The sequence below is a fragment of the Symphalangus syndactylus genome, chromosome 1 (assembly GCF_028878055.3).
Source record: "Symphalangus syndactylus isolate Jambi chromosome 1, NHGRI_mSymSyn1-v2.1_pri, whole genome shotgun sequence".
Taxonomy (NCBI): domain Eukaryota; kingdom Metazoa; phylum Chordata; class Mammalia; order Primates; family Hylobatidae; genus Symphalangus; species Symphalangus syndactylus.
This window is the reverse complement of record NC_072423.2, coordinates 81,955,270-81,971,988: the sequence shown is the minus strand read 5'-3', so window position 1 is coordinate 81,971,988 and position 16,719 is coordinate 81,955,270.

Below are 16,719 nucleotides of genomic sequence, written 5' to 3'. Positions count from 1 at the left end.
TTATGTAAAGATATTTCCTTTTCCACCATAGGCCTCAAAGTGCTCCAAATGTCCACTTGCAGATTCTACAAAAAGAGTGTTTCAAAACTGCCCTATCAAAAGTAAGGTTCAACTCAGTGAGATGAATGAACACATCACAAAGTAGTTTGTCAGAATGCTTCTGTGTAATTTTTATCTGAAGATATTTCCTTTTCCACCATAGGCCTCAAAGCACTCTAAATGTCCACTTGCAAACTCTTCAAAAAGAGTGTTTCAAAACTGCTCTATCACAATAAGCTTCAACTCTGTGAGATGAAAGCTAATATCACAAAGAAGTTTCTCAGAATGCTTCTGTCCAATTTTTATTTGAAGATATTTCCTTTCCCACCAAAAGACTCAAAGTGCTCCAAATGTACACTTGCAGATTCTACAAAAAGGGTGATCCAAAGCTGCTCTATCAAAACTAAGGTTCAACTCCGTGAGATGAATGGACACATCACAAGGAAGTTTGTCAGAATGTTTCTGTCAAGTTTTTATGTGAAGATATTTCCTTTTTAACCAAAAGACTCAAAGTGCTCAAAATGTACACTTGCAGATTCTACAAAAAGGGTTATTCAAACTGCTCTATCAAAACTAAGGTTCAACTCTGTGAGATGAACGCACACATCACAAAGAAGTTTGTCAGAATGCTTCTATCAAGTTTTTATGTGAAGATATTTCGTTTTCCACAAAAGGCCTCAAAGCACACCAAATGTCCACTTGCAGATTCTCCAAAAAGAGTGTTTCAAAGCTGCTCAATCAAAAGTAAGTTTCAACCCTGTGAGATGAATGTACACATCATAAAGAAGTTTGTCACAGTGCTTCTGTCTAGTTTTTACATGAAGATAATTCCTTTTCCAAGATACGCCTCAAACTGCTCCAAAACTCCCCATGCAGATACTATAAAAAGAGAGTTTCAAAACAGCTCTATAAAAAGTAAGGTTCGTCTCTGTGAGGTGAATGCACACATCACAAAGTACTTTCTCAGAATGCTTCTGTCTAGTTTTTATGTGAAGGTATTTCCTTTTCCACCATAGGCCACAAAGCACTCTAAATGTCCACTTGCAGATTCTACCAAAAGAGTGTTTCAAAACTGCTAAATCAAACGTAAGGTTCAACTCTGTGAGATGAATGCAGATATCACAAATTAGTTTGTCAGAATGCTTCCATCTAGTTTTCATGTGAACATATTTCCTTTTCCAAGATAGGCCACAAAGCACTCCAAATGTCCCCTTGTAGATACTACAAAAACAGTGTTTCAAAACTGCTCTATCAAAAGTAAGGTTCCGGTCTGTGAGATGAATGCACACATTACAAAGAAGTTTGTCAGAAGGCTTCTGTCTAGTTTTTATGTGATGATATTTCCTTTTCCAAGAGAGGCCTCAAAGCACAGAAAATGTCCACTTGCAGATTCTACAAAAAGACAGTTCCAATACTGCTCCATCAAAAGTAAGGTTCAACTTTCTCTGAAGAATGCACACATTCCAAAAGTTTGCCAGAATGCTTCTGTCTAGCTTTTATGTGAAGATATTTCATATTGCACCATAGGCCACCAAGCGCTCCAAATGTCCACTTGCAGATTCTGCAAAAACAGTGTTTCAAATCTGCTCTATCAAAACTAAAGTTCAACACTGTGAGATGAATGCACACACCACAAAGTGATTTGTCAGAATGCTTCTAATTTTTATGTGAAGGTATTTCTTTTTCCACCATAAGCCTCAAAGCACTTCAAATGTCCACTTGCAGATACTACAAAAAGAGTGTTTTAAAACTGCTCAATCAAAAATAAAATTCAACTCTGTGAGATGAATGCACACATTACAAAGAAGTTTGTAAGAAGGCTTCTGTCATTTTCTTTGTGAGGATATTTCCTTTTCCAAAAGAGGCCTCAAAGTGCTCCAAATGTCCACTTGCAGATTCTTCAAAAAGAGAATTCCAAAACTGCTCTATCAAAAGTAAGATCCAATGCTGTGAGATGAATGCACACATCACCAAGGTGTTTGTCAGTTGCTTCAGACTAAATTTTATGTGAAAATATTTCCTTTACCACCATAGGCCTCAAAGTGCTCCAAACGTCCACTTGCAGATTCTACAAAAAGAGCTTTTAAATGTTGCTCTATCAAAATTAAGTTTCAGCTCTGTGAGATGAATGCACACAACACAAAGCAGTTTGTCAGAATGCTTCTGTCTAATTTTTATGTGAAGATATTTCTTTTTCCACCATTGGCCTCAATGCACTCCAAATGTCCACTGGCAGATTCTTCAAAAAGAGTGTTTCAAAACTGTTCTATCAAAAGAAAGATTCAACTCTGGGAGATGAATGCACACATCACAAAAAAGTTTGTCAGAAATCTTCTGTCTAGTTTTTATGTGAAGATATTTCCTTTTCAATGGTAGACATCAAAGCACTCCAAATGTCCACTTACAGATTCTTGAAAAAGTGTTTCAAAGCTCCTCTATCAAAAGTAAGGTTTAACTCAGTGAGATGAATTAACACATCAGAGCTTGTCATAATGCTTCTGTGTAATTTTTATCTGAAGATATTTCCTTTTCCATCATGGGCCTCAAAGCCCTCCAAATGTCCACTTGCAGATTCTTAAAAAAGAGTGTTTCCAAACTGCTGTAACAAAAGTAGGGTTCAACTCTGTGAGATGAATGCACACATCACAAAGAAGTTTATCAGAATGCTTCTGCCTGGTTTTAATGTGAAGATATTTCCTTTTTCACCATAATCCTCAAAGCGTTCAAAATGTCCACTTGTAGATTCTACAAAAAGGGTGATCCAAAGCTGCTCTATCAAAAGTAAAGTTCAACTCTGTGAGGTGAATGCACACATCACAAAGAAGTTTGTCAGAATGCTTTGGTCTAGTTTTTAATGGGAAGATATTTCCTTTTCCAAGATAGACCTCAAAGCGCTCCAAATGTCCACTTGCAGATTGTACGAAAAGAGTATTTCAAAAGTTCTCAATCAAAAGTAAGGTTCAACTCTGTGAAATGAATGCACACATCACAAAGATGTTTGTCAGAATGCTTCTGTTGGTTTTTTATATGAAGATATTTCCTTTTCCACCACTGGCCTCAAAGCACTCCAAATGTCCACTTGCAGAATCTAGAAAAAGAGTGTTTCAAAACTACTTTATGAAAGTAATGTTCAACTCTTTGAGATGAATGCACACATCACAAAGACGTTTGTCAGAATACTTCTGTCTAATTTTTATGTGAAGATATTTTCATTGGCAACATAGGCCTCAAAGCGCTCTAAATTCCCCCCTGGCAGATTCTACAAAAAGAGTGTTTCAAAGCTGCTCTATCAAAAGTAAGATTTAATTCTGTGATTTGAATGCACATATCAAAAGAAGTTTGTGAGAATGCTTCTGTCTAGTTTTTATATGAAGGTATTTCCTTTTCCACCATAGGCCTCAAAGCGCTCCAAATGTCCACTTGCAGATTCTACAAAAAGAGTGTTGCAAAACTGCTCTATCAAAAGTAAGGTTCAAAACTGCGAGATGAATGCACACATTACATAGCAGTGTGTCAGAATGCTTCTGTCCAGTTTTTATGTGAAGATATTTCCTTTTCCACCATAGGCCTCAAAGCACTCCAAATGTCCACTTGCAGATTCTACAAAAAGAGTGTTTCTAAGCTGCTCTCTCAAAAGTAAGGCTCAACTCTGTGAGGTGAAGACAGACTTCACAAAGAACTTTCGCAGAATGTTTCTGTGTAGTTTTTATCTGAAGATGTTTTCTTTTCCACCATAGGCCTTAAAATGCTCCAACTGTCCACTAGTAGATTCTACAAAAAGAGTGTTTCAAAACTGCTCTATCAAAAGTAAGGTTCAACTCTGTGAGATGAATGCACATGAAGCAGTTTGTCAGGATGCTTCTTTCTAGTTTTTTTGTGTAGATGTTTCCTTTTCCACCTTAGGTCTCAAATTACTCCAAGTGTCCACTTGCAGATTCTAGAAAAATTGTGCTTCAAATCTGCTCTATCAAAGTAAGGTTCAACTCTGTCAGATGAATGCACACATCACAAAGAAGTTTGTCAGAATGCTTCTGTCTAGTTTTTATGTGAACATGTTTCCTTTCCCACTATAGATCTCAAAGCGCTCCAAATGTCCACTTGTAGATACTACAAAAAGAGTGTTTCACAAAAGCTCTATCAAAAGTAAAGTTCAAATCTGTGAGGTAAATGCACACATCACAAAGAAGTTTCTCAGAATGCTTCTATCTAGTTTTATTTGAAAATGTGTCCTTTACCACCATAGGCATCAAAGCGCTCCAAACTTCCACTTGCAGATTCTACAAAAAGAGTTTTTAAATGCTGCTCTATCAAAAGTAAGTTTTGACTCTGTGAGATGAATGCACACATCACAAAGCAGTTTGTCAGAAAGCTTCTGTGTAATTTTTATGTGAACATATTCACTTTTCCACCATAGGCCTCAATGTGCTCCAAATGTCCACTGGCAGAGTCTTCAAAAAGAGTGTTTTGAAACTGCTCTATCAAAAGTAAGGTTCACCTCTGTCAGATGAATGCACACATCACAAAAAAGTTTGTCAGAATGCTTCTGACTAGCTTTTATGAAGAAGTTTCTCAGAATGCTTCTGTCCAGTTTTTATTTGAAGATATTTCCTTTCCCACCATAAGCCTCAAAGTGCTCCAATGTACACTTGCAGATTCTACAAAAAGAGTGTTTCAGAGCTGCTCCATCAAAAGCAAGGTTCAACCCTGTGAGATGAATGCACACATCACAAAGAAGTTTGTCAGAATGCTTCTGTGAAGTTATTATGTGAAGATAATTCCTTTTCCACCAAAGGCCTCAAAGCGCTCAAAACGTCCACTTGCAGATTCTACAAAAAGAGTGTTTCAGAGCTGCTCCATCAAAAGTAAGGTTCAACCCCATGAGATGAATGTACAAGTCACAAAGAAGTTTGTCACAGTGCTTCTGTCTAGTTTTTATGTGAAGATATTTCCTTTTCCACCATAGGCTTCAAAGTGCTCCAAATATCTACTTGCAGATTTCTACAAAAAGACTGTTTCAAAACTGCTCAATCAAAAGTAAGATTCAACTTTCTGAAATGAATGCACACATCACAAGTCAGTTTGTCAGAATGCTTCTGTCTAGTTTTTATGTGAAGATATTTCCTTTTCCACCTAAGGCCTCAAAGTGATCCAAAAGTCCCCTTGCAAATACTGCAAATAGAGTGTCTCAGAACTGCTCTATGAAAAGTAAAGTTCAACTCTGTGAGAAGAATGCACACATCCCAAAAAGTTTGCCAGAATGTTTCTGTCTAGCTTTTATGTGAAAATATTTCATTTTTTACCATAGGCCACAAAGCGCTCCAAATGTCCACTTGCAGATGGTGCAAAAAGAGTGTTTCAAATCTGCTCAATCAAAACTAAGGTTCAACACTGTAAGATGCATGCACACATCACAAAGTGGCTTCTCAGAATGCTTCTCTCTAATTTTTATGTGAAGATATTTCCTTTTCCACAATAGTCCTCAAAGTACTCCAAATGTCCACCTGCAGATTCTACAAAAAGTGTTTCAAAACTGCTCAATCAAAAGGTTGAACTCTGTGAGATCAATGCACAACTCACAAAGTAGTTTCTCAGAATACTTCTGTCTGGTTTTTATGTGACGATATTTCCTTTTCCAAGATAGCCCTCAAACACTGAAAACGTCCCCTTGCAGATACTACAAAAAGAGAGTTTCAAATCTAATATATCAAAAGTAAGATTCATCTCTGTGTGATGAATGCACACATCATGAATATGTTTATTAGAATGCTTCAGTCTAATTTTTATGTGAAGATATTTCTTTTTCCACCATGTGCTTCAAAGTGCTCCATATATCCACTTGCAGATTTTAGAAAAAGTTTGTTTCAAAACTGCTCAATCAAAAGTTAGGTTCATCTCTGTAAGAAGAATGCACACATCACAAAGAAGTTTCTCAGAATGTTTCTGTCTAGTTTTTATTTGAAGATGTGTCCTTTACCACCATAGGCCTCAAAGCACTCCAAACATCCACTTGCAGATTCTACAAAAAGAGTTTTTAAATGCTGCTCTATCAAAAGTAAGTTTCAGCTCTGTGAGATGAATGCAAACAACACAAAGCAGTTTGTCAGAATGCTTCCGTCTAATTTTTATGTGAAGATATTTCCTTTTCCACCATTGGCCTCAGTGCACTCCAAATGTCCACTGGCAGATTCTTCAAAAAGAGTGTTTCAAAACTGTTCTATCAAAAGAAAGGTTCAACTCTGGGAGATGAATGCACACATCACAAAAAAGTTTGTTAGAATGCTTCTGTCTAGTTTTTATGTGAATATATTTCCTTTTCAATGGTAGACCTCAAAGCACTCCAAATGTCCACTTACAGATTCTTGAAAAAGAGTGTTTCAAAGCTGCTCTATCAAAAGTAAGGTTTAACTCAGTGAGATGAATTAACACATCAGAGTTTGTCATAATGCTTCTGTATAATTTTTATCTGAAGATATTTCCTTTTCCATCATGGGCCTCAAAGCCCTCCAAATATCCACTTGCAGATTCTTAATAAAGAGTGTTTCCAAACTGCTCTATCAAAAGTAGGGTTGAACTCTGTGAGATGAATGTACATATCAGAAAGAACTTTGTCAGAATGCTTCCATCTAATTTTTATGTGAAGATATTTCCTTTTCCACTATAGGCCTGAAAGCGCACCAAATGTCCACTTTCAGATTCTATAAAAAGAGTGTTTCAAAACTGCTCAATCAAAAGAAAGGTTCAACTCTGTGAGATGAATGCACACATCACAAAGAAGTTTGTCAGAATGATTCTGTCTAGCTTTTATGTGAAGATATTTCCTTTTCCACCATAGGACTCAAAGCACTCCAAATGTCCTCTTGTAGTTTCTACAAAAAGAGTGTTTCAAAGCTGCTCTATCAAGACTAAGGTTCAACTCTGTGACATGAATGCACACATCACAGAGAAGTTTGTCAGAATACGTCTGTCTAGTTTTTATGTGAAGATATTTATTTTTCCAACAAAGGTCTCAAAGCATTTCAATTGTCCACTTGCAGATTCCCCTAAAATGTGTTTCAAAACTGCTTAATCAAAAGTAAGGTTCAGCTCTGCGATGTGAATGCTCACCTCACAAAGCATTTTGTCAAAATGCTACTGTCTAGTTTCTACGTGAAGATCTTTCCTTTTCCAAGATAGCCCTAAAGTGCTCCAAATGTCTGCTTTCAGATACTACATAAAGGGAGTTTCAAATGTGCTCTATCAAAGGTAAGGTTCAACTCTGTTTTATGAATGCACACATCCCAAAGAAGTTTGTCAGAAAGATTCAGTCTAGTTTTATGTGAAGATATTTCCTTTCCCAGATAGGCCTGAAAGCCCTCCAAGTGTCCACTTGCAGATTCTACAAAAAGAGTGTTTCAAAGCTGCTCTATCAAAAGTAAGTTTCAACTCTGTTAGGTGAATGCACACACCACAAAGAAGTTTGCCAAAATGCTTCTGTCTAGTTTTTATGTCAAGATATTTCCTTTTCCACAATATGCCTCAAAGTCCTCCAAATGTCCACTTACAGATTCTACAAAAAGAGTCTTTCAAAACTGCTCAATCAAAAGTAAGGTTCAAATTTCTGAAATGAATGCACCCATCACAAATCAGTTTGTCAGAATGCTTCTGTCTATTTTTTATGTGAAGATATTTCCTTTTCCACCTGAGGCCTCAAAGCAATCCAAATGTCCCCTTGCACATACTACAGTGTCTCAGAACTGCTCTATGAAAAGTAAGGTTCAACTCTGTGACGTGAATGCACACATCACAAAAAGTTTGTCAGAATGCTTTGGTCTAATTTTTATGTGAAGATATTTCCTTTTCCACCGTAGGCCTCAAGGCATTTCAAATTTCTACTTGCAGATTCTACAAAAAGAGAGTGTCAAAACTGCTCTATCAAAAGTAAGGTTCAACTCTGTGAGATTCATGCATACATCACAAAGAAGTTTGTCAGAATGCTTCTATCTATTTTTTATGTGAAGATATTTCCTTTTCCAAGATAGGCCTCAAACCGCTCCAAATCTCCCCATGCAGATACTATAAAAAGAGAGTTTCAAAGCTGCTCTATGGAAAGTAAGGTTCATCTCTGTGAGATGAATGCACACATCACAAAGGACTTTCTCAGAATGCTTCTGTCTAGTTTTTATGTGAAGATATTTAGTTTTCCATCATAGGTCTCAGAGCATTCCAAATATAAACTTGCAGATTCTACAAAAAGAGCATTTCAAAATGGCTCAATGAAAAGTGAGGTTCAACTCTGTGAGATGAATGCAAACATCACAAAGTAGTTTGTCAGAATGCATCTGTTTGGTTTTTATGTGATGATATTTCCTTTTCCAAGATAGGCCCCAAATCCCTAGAGATGTCCCCTTGCAGATACTACAAAAAGAGAGTTTCAAAACTGCTCTATCAAAAGTAAAGTTCAACTCTGTGACCTGAATATACACATTACACAGAACTTTGTCAGAATGCTTCTGTCTAGCTTTTATGTGAAGATATTTCCTTTTCCACCATAGGCCTCCATGCACTCCAAATATCTACTGGCAGATTCTACAAAAAGAGTGTTTCAAAACTGCTCTATCAAAAGTAAGGTTCAGGTCTGTGAGATGAATGCAGACATCACAGATAAGTTTGTCAGAATGCTTCTGTCCACTTTTTATGTGAAGATATATCCTTTTCCACCATAGGCCTCAATGCACTCAAAATGTCCACTTCCAGATTCTACAAAAAGACTGTTTCAAAACTGCTCTATCAAAATTAAGGTTCAACTCTCTGAGATGAATGCACCCATCCCAAGGAAGTTTTTCAGAATGCTTCTGTCTAGTTTTAATGTGAAGTCATTTCATTTTCCAAGATAGACCTCAAAGTGATCCAAATGTTCCCTTCCAGATACTACAAAAAGAGTGTTTCTAAACTGCACTATAAAAAGTAAGGTGCAATTCTGTGACATGAATGCACACATCACAAAGGTGTTTGTCAGAATGCTTCTGTCTAGTTTTTATGTGAAGATATTTCCTTTTTCAAGATTGGCCTCAAACTGCTCCAAATGTCCACCTGCTGATTCCACAAAATGAGTGTTCCCAAGCTGCTCTGTAAAAAGTAAGGTTCGACTCTGTCAGAGGAATGCACACATCACAAATAAGTTTGTCAGAATCCTTCTGTCTAGTTTTTATGTGAAGATATATCCTTTTCCACCATAGGCCACAAATCGCTCTAAATGTCCACTTGCAGATTCTACAAAAAGAGTCTTTCAAAACTGCTAAATCAAAGGTAAGGTTCAACTCTGTGAGAGGAATGCACACAGCACAAAGTAGTTTGTTAGAATGATTCCATCTAGTTTTTGTGTGAACATATTTCATTTTCCAAGGTAGGCCTCAAAGCATTCCAAATGCCCCTTGCAGATACTACAAAAAGAGTATTTCAAAACTGCTCTATCAAAAGTAAGGTTCAGGTCTGTGAGATGAATACACACATCACAAAGAAGTTTCTCAGAATGCTTCTGTCTCGTTTTTATGTGAAGATATTTCTTTTTCCACCATAGGCCTCAAAGCACTCCAAATGTCCACTTGTAGATACTACAAAAAGAGTGTTTTAAAACTGCTCAATCAAAAGTAAGGTTCAACTATGAGAGATTAATGCACACATTACAAAGGTGTTTGTCAGAAGGCTTCTGTCTAGTTTTTCTGTGAAGATATTTCCTTTTCCAAGACAGGCCTCAAAGCGCACCAAATGTCCACTTGCAGATTCTACCAAAAGACAGTTCCAAAACTGCTCTATCAAAAGTAAGGTTCAACTCTGTGAGATGAATGCACAGATCCCAAAAAGTTTGCCAGAATGCTTCTGTCTAGTTTTTATGTGAAGATACTTCATTTTCCACCATAGGCCACAAAGCACTCCAAATGTCCACTTGCAGATTCTGCAAAAAGAGTGTTTCAAATCTGCTCATTCAAAACTGTTTCAACTCTATGAGATAAATGCACACATCACAAAGTGGTTTGTCAGAATGCTTCTGTCTAATTTTTATATGAAGATATTTCCTTTTCAACAATAGGCCTCAAAGCACTCCAAATGTCCACTTGCAGATTCTGCAAAAAGAGTGTTTCAAGTCTGCTCATTCAAAACTAAGGTTCAACTCTGTGAGAAGAATGCACACATCACAAAGAAGTTTTTCAGAATGCTTCTGTCTAGCCTTCAAGTGAAGATACTTCCTTTTCTAAGATAGGCCTCAAAGCACTCCAAATGTCCCCTGCAGACACTAGAAAAAGAGTGTTTCAAAACTGCTCTATGAACAGTAAGGTGCAACTCTGTGAGATGTATGCAGACGTCACAAAGATGTTTGTCAGAAAGCTTCTGTCTAGTTTTTTTTATTTTTTTATTATTATACTTTAGGTTTTAGGGTACATGTGCACAATGTGCAGATTTGTTACATATGTATCCATGTGCCATGTTGGTTTGCTGCACCCATTAACTCGTCATTTAGCATTAGGTATATCTCCTAATGCTGTCCCTCACCCTCCCCACACCCCACAACAGTCCCCAGAGTGTGATGTTCCCCTTCATGTGTCCATGAGTTTTCATTGTTCAATTCTCACCTATGAGTGAGAACATGCGATGTTTGGTTTTTTTGTCCTTGAGATAGTTTACTGAGAATGATGCATGCTTCTGTCTAGTTTTTCTGGGAAGACATTTCCTTTTCCAAGACAGGCCTCAAAGTGTACAAAATGTCCACTTGCAGACACTAGAAAAGGAGTGTTTCAGAACTGCTCTCTGAACAGTAAGGTGAAACTCTGTGAGATGTATGCAGACATCACAAAGATGTTTGTCAGAAAGCTTCTGTCTAGTTTTTATGTGAAGATATTTCATTTTCCACCATAGTCCACAAAGCCCTCCAAATGTCCACTTTCAGATTGTACAAAAAGAGTGTTTCAAAACTTCTCAATCGAAAGTAAAGTTCAACTCTGTGAGATGAATGCGCACATCACAAAATAGTTTGTCAGCATGCTTCCATCTAGTTTTTATGTGAAGATATTTCCTTTTCCAAGATGGACCTCAAAGCACTCAAAATGTCCCCTTGCAGGTACTGCAAAATGAGAGTTTCAAAACTGCTCTATCAAAAGAAAGATTCAACTCTGTGAGATGAATGCACACATCACAAAGAAGTTTGTCAGAATGCTTCTGTCTAGTTGTTATGTGATGATATTTTTTTCCACAATAGGCCTCAAAGAGCTCCAAATGTCCCCTGAAATATTCTACCAAAAGAGTGTTTCAAAACTGCTCTATCAAAAGTGAGGTTCCACACTGTGAGATGAATGCACACATCACAAAGAAGTTTGTCACAATGCTTCTATCTAGTTTTTATGTGAAGATATTTCCTTTTCGAAGATAGGCCAATAAGCAATCCAAATGTCACCTTGCAGATAGTACAAAAAGAGAGTTTCAAAACTGCTCTATCAAAAGGAAGTTTCAAGTCTGTGAGATGAATGCACACATTCCAAAGTAGTTTTTCAGAATCTTTCTGTCTAATTTTTATGTGAAGATATTTCCTTTTCCATCACAGGCCACAGCGCTCTAAATATCCACTTGCAGACTCTACAAAAAGAGGGTTTCAAAACTGCTAAATCAAAGGTAATGTTCAACTCTGTGAGATGAATGCACACATCACAACGTAGTTTGTGAGAATGCTTCTGTCTAGTTTTTATGGGAAGATATTTCCTTTTCCAAGACATGCCTCAAAGCACTCCAAATGTCCACTTGCAGATTCTACAAAAAGAGTGTTTCAAAACTGCTCTATCAAAAGTAAGGTTAAAGTCTGTGAGATGAATGCACACATCAGAAAGAAGTTTGTCAGAATGCTTCTGTCTAGTTTTTATGTGAACATATTTCTTTTTCCACCACATGCATCAAAGTTCTCCAAATGTCCACTTGCAGATTCTACAAAAAGAGTGTTTTAATACTGATCAGTCAAAAGTAAGATTCAACTCTGTGAGATGAATGACCACATTACAAAGTAGCTTGTCAGAAGGCTTCTGTCTTGTTTTTATGTGAAGATATTTCCTTTTACAAGAGAGGCCTCAAAGTGCTCCAAATGTCCACTTGCAGATTCTAGAAAAAGAGAGTTCTAAAACTGCTCTATGAAAAGTAAGGTCCAACTCTGTGAGATGAATGCACACATCACAAAGAAGTTTGTCAGAATGCTTCAATCTAATTTTTATGTGAAGATATTTCCTTTTCCACCATAGGCCTCAAAGCGCTCCAAATGTACACTTGCAGATTCTACAAAAAGAGAGTTTCAAAACTGCTCAATCAAAAGTAAAGTTCCACTCTGTGAGATGAAGGCACACATCACAAAGAAGTTTGTCAGAATGCTTCTGTCTGGTTTTTATTTGCAATATAGGCCCCTAAGTGATCCAAATGTCCCCTTGCAGATACTACAAAAAGAGAGTTTCAAAACTGCTGTATCAAAAGTAAACTTCAACTCTGTGAGATGAATGCACACATCACAAAGAAGTTTGTCAGAATGCTTCTGTCTAATTTTTATGTGAAGAAATTTCCTTTTCCACCATAGGCCACAAAGCCCTCTAAATGTCCACTTGCAGATACTTCAAAAAGAATGTTTCAAAATTGCACCATCAAAAGTGAGGTTCAACTCTGTGAGATGAATGCACACATCACAAAGATGTTTCTTAGAATGCTTCTGTCTATTTTTATGTAAAGATATTTCCTTTTCTCAGATAGGCCTTGAAGAGCTCCAAATGTCCACTTGCATATTCTACAAAAAGAGTATTTCAAATCTGCTCTATCAAAAGTAAAGTTCAACCCTGGGAGGCGAATACACACATCAAAAAGAAGCTTGTCAGAATGCTTCCATCTAGCCTTTATGTGAAGATATTTCCTTTTCCATCACAGGCCTCAAAGCACTCCAAATGTCCACTTGCAGATTCTACAAAAAGTGTGTTTCAAATCTGCTCCATCAAAAGTAAGGTTCAACTCTGTGAGATGAATGTGCACATGACAAAGAAGTTTGTCAGAATGCTTCTGTCTAGTTTTATGTGAAGATATTTCCTTTTCCAAGATAGTCCTCAAAGCACCCCAAATGTCCACTAGCAGATTCTACAAAAAGAGTGTTTCAAAGCTGCTCAATCAAAAGTAAGGTTGAACTCTGTGAGAAGAATGTGCATATGACCAAGAAGCTTTCAGAATGCTTCTGTCTAGTTTTTATGTGAAGATATTTCCTTTTCCACCATAGGCCTCAAAGCGCTCAAAATGTCCACTTGCAGATTCTACAAAAAGAGTGTTTCAAAGCTGCTGTATCAAAAGTAAGATCCAACTCTGTGAAATGAATGGACACATCACTAAGGAGTTTCTCAGAATTCTTCTGTCTAGTTTTTATATGAAGATAATTCCTTTTCCAAGGTAGATCTCAAAGAGCTCGAAATGGCCACTTGCAGATACTGCAAGAAGAGTGTTTCAAAACTGCTCTGTCAAAAGTAAGGTTCAACTCTGTGAGATGAATGCACACATCAGAAAGAAGTTTATCAGAATTCTTCTGTCTAGTTTTTATGAGAAGATATTTCTTTTTCCACCACAGGCCTCAAAGTGCTCCAAATGTCCAATTGAAGATTCTACAAAAAGTGTGTTTGAAAGCTGCTCTATCAAAAGTAAGTTTCAACTCTGTGAGATGAAGGCACACATCACAAAGGAGTTTGTCAGAATGCTTCTGTCTAGTTTTTATATGAAGATATTTCCTTTTCCACCATAGGCCTCAAAGTGCATGAAATGACCATTTTCAGATCCTACAAAAAGAGTGTTTCAAAACTGCTCAATCAAAAGCAAGGTTCAACATGATGAGATGAATGCACACATCATAAAGTAGTTTGTCACAATGCTTCTGTCTATTTTTTATGTGAGGATATTTCTTTTTGAAACATAAGCCTCAATGGGCTCCAAATGTCCACTTGCAGATACTTCAAAAACAGTGTTTCATAATTGCACCATTAAAAGTAAGGTTCAGCTCTGTGAGATGAATGCCCACCTTTCAAAAGAGTTTGTCAGAATGCTTCTTTCTAGTTTTCATGTGAAGATATTTCCTTTACCAAGATAGCCACAAAGTGCTCTAAATGTCCCCATGCGGGTACTACAAAAAGAGAGCTTCAATCTGCTCTATCAGAAGTAAGGTTCAACTCTGTGAGATGAATGCACACATCACAAAGATGTTTCTCAGCATGCTTCTGTCTATTTTGGTGTGCAGATATTTCCTTTTCCCAGATAGGCCTTGAAGCCCTCCAAATGTCCACTTGCATATTCTTCAAAAAGAGTGTTTCAAAGCTGCTCTATCAAAAATAATGTTCAACCCTGGGAGGTGAATACACACATCAAAAAGAAGCTTGTCAGAATGCTTCTGTCTAGTCTTTATGTGAAGATATTTCCTTTTCTATCATAGGCCTCAAAGCACTCCAAATGTCCGCTTGCAGATTCTACAAAAAGAGTGTTTCAAAACTGCTCAATCAAAAGTAAGGTTCAACTCTGTGAGATGAATGCCAACACCACAAAGAAGTTTGTCGGAATTCTTTGGTCTAGTTTTTATATGAAGGTTTTTCCTTTTCCACCATAGGCCTCAAAGTGCTCCAAATGTACACTTGCAGATTCTACCAAAAGAGTGTTTCAAAACTGCTCAATCAAAAGTAATGTTCCACTCTGTGAGATGAATGCACATATCATACAGAAGTTTGTCAGAATGCTTCTGTCTAGCTTTTATGTCAAGATATTTCCTTTTCCACAGTAGGCCTCAAAGTGCTCCAAGTGTCCACTTGCATATGCTACAAAAAGAGTGTTTCAAAACTGCTCAATTGAAAGTAAGTTTCAACTCTGTGAGATGAATGCACACATTACAAAGAAGTTTTTCGGTATGCTTCTGTGTAGTTTTTTTCTGAAGATATTTCCTTTTACAAGATAGGCCTGAATGTTCTCCAAATGTCCACTTGCAGATTCTACAAAAAGAGCATTTCAAAGCTGCTCAATCAAAAGAAATGTACAGCTCTTTGAGATGAATGCACACATCACAAAGAAGTTTGTCACAATGATCATGTCTAATTTTTAACTGAAGATATTTCCTTCTCCACCACAGGCCTCAAAGGGCTCCAAATGTCCACTTCAGTTTCTACAAAAAGAGGGTTTCAAAACTGCTGAATCAAAACTAAGTTTCAACTCTGTGAGATGAATGATGATATCACAAGGGACTTTGTCAGAATTCTTCAGTCTAGTTTTTATATGAAGATATTTCCTTTTCCACCATAGGCCTCAAAGCACTCCAAATGTCCACTTGCAGATTCTACATAAAGACTGTTTCAAAACTGCTCAATCAAAAGTAAGGCTCAACTGTCTGACATGAATGCACACATCATAAAGGAGTTTGTCAGAATGATTCTGTCTAGCTTTTACGTCAAGATATTCCCTTTACCACAGTAGGGCTCAAAGCACCGCAAGTGTCCACTTGCATATTCTACAAAAAGAGTGTTTCAAACCTGCTCAATCAAAAGTAAGGTTCAACTCTTTGAGATGAATGCACACATCACAAAGATGTTTGTCAGAATGCTTCTGTCTAGTTTTCATGGGAAGATATTTCCTTTTCTACCATATGCCTCAAAGCGCTCCAAATGTCCAATTGCAGATTATACAAAAAGAGTGTTTAAAAACTCCTCAATCAAAAGAAAGGCTCAACTCTGTGAGATGAATGCACACATTAAAAAGATGTTTGTCAGAATGCTTCTGTCTAGTTTTTTATGAAGTTATTTGTTTTTCCACCTTGGGCCTCAAAGCGCTCCAAATGGCCAATTGCAGATTCTATAAAAAGAGTGTTTCAAAACTGTTCTATCAAAAGTAAAGTTCCACTCTGTGAGATGAATGCACACATCACAAAGAAGTTTGTCAGAATGCTTCTGTCTAGTTTTTACGTGAAGATATTTCCTTTTCCATCGTACGCCTCAAAGTGCTCAAAATATCCACTTGCAGGTTCTACAAAAAGAGTTTTTCAAAACTGCTCAATCAAAAGTAAGGTTGAATGCTATGAGCTGAGTGCACACATCATAAAGAAGTTTGTCAGAATGCTTCTGTCTAGTTTTTATATGAAAATATTTCCTTTTCCACCAGAGGCTTCAAAGTGCTCCAAATGCCCCTTGCAGATACTACAAAAAGAGAGTTTCAAAACTGCTGTATCAAAATTAAGGTACAGTTCTGTGAGATGAAAGCATACAATATAAAGTTGTTTCTCAGAAGGCTTCTGTCTAGTTATTATGTGAAGATATTTCCTTTTCCAAGATAGAACTCAAAGATATCCAAATATCCACTTGCAGATTCAACAAGAGTATTTCCAAATTGATCAATCAAAATTAAGTTTCAACTCTGTGAGATGAATGCACACCTCACAAACAAGTTTGTCAGAATGCTTTGGTCTAGTTTTTATGTGAAGATATTTCCTTTTCCAAACAGACCTCAACGATATCCAAATGTCCACTTGCAGATTAAACAAAAAGAGTGTTTCAAAGCTGCTCAACCAATAGTAGGGTTCAAATCTATGAGATGAATGCACACCTCATGAAGAAGTTTGTCACAATGTTTCTGTCTAGTTTTTATGTGAAGATATTTCCTTTTTGTCCATAAGCCCCAAAG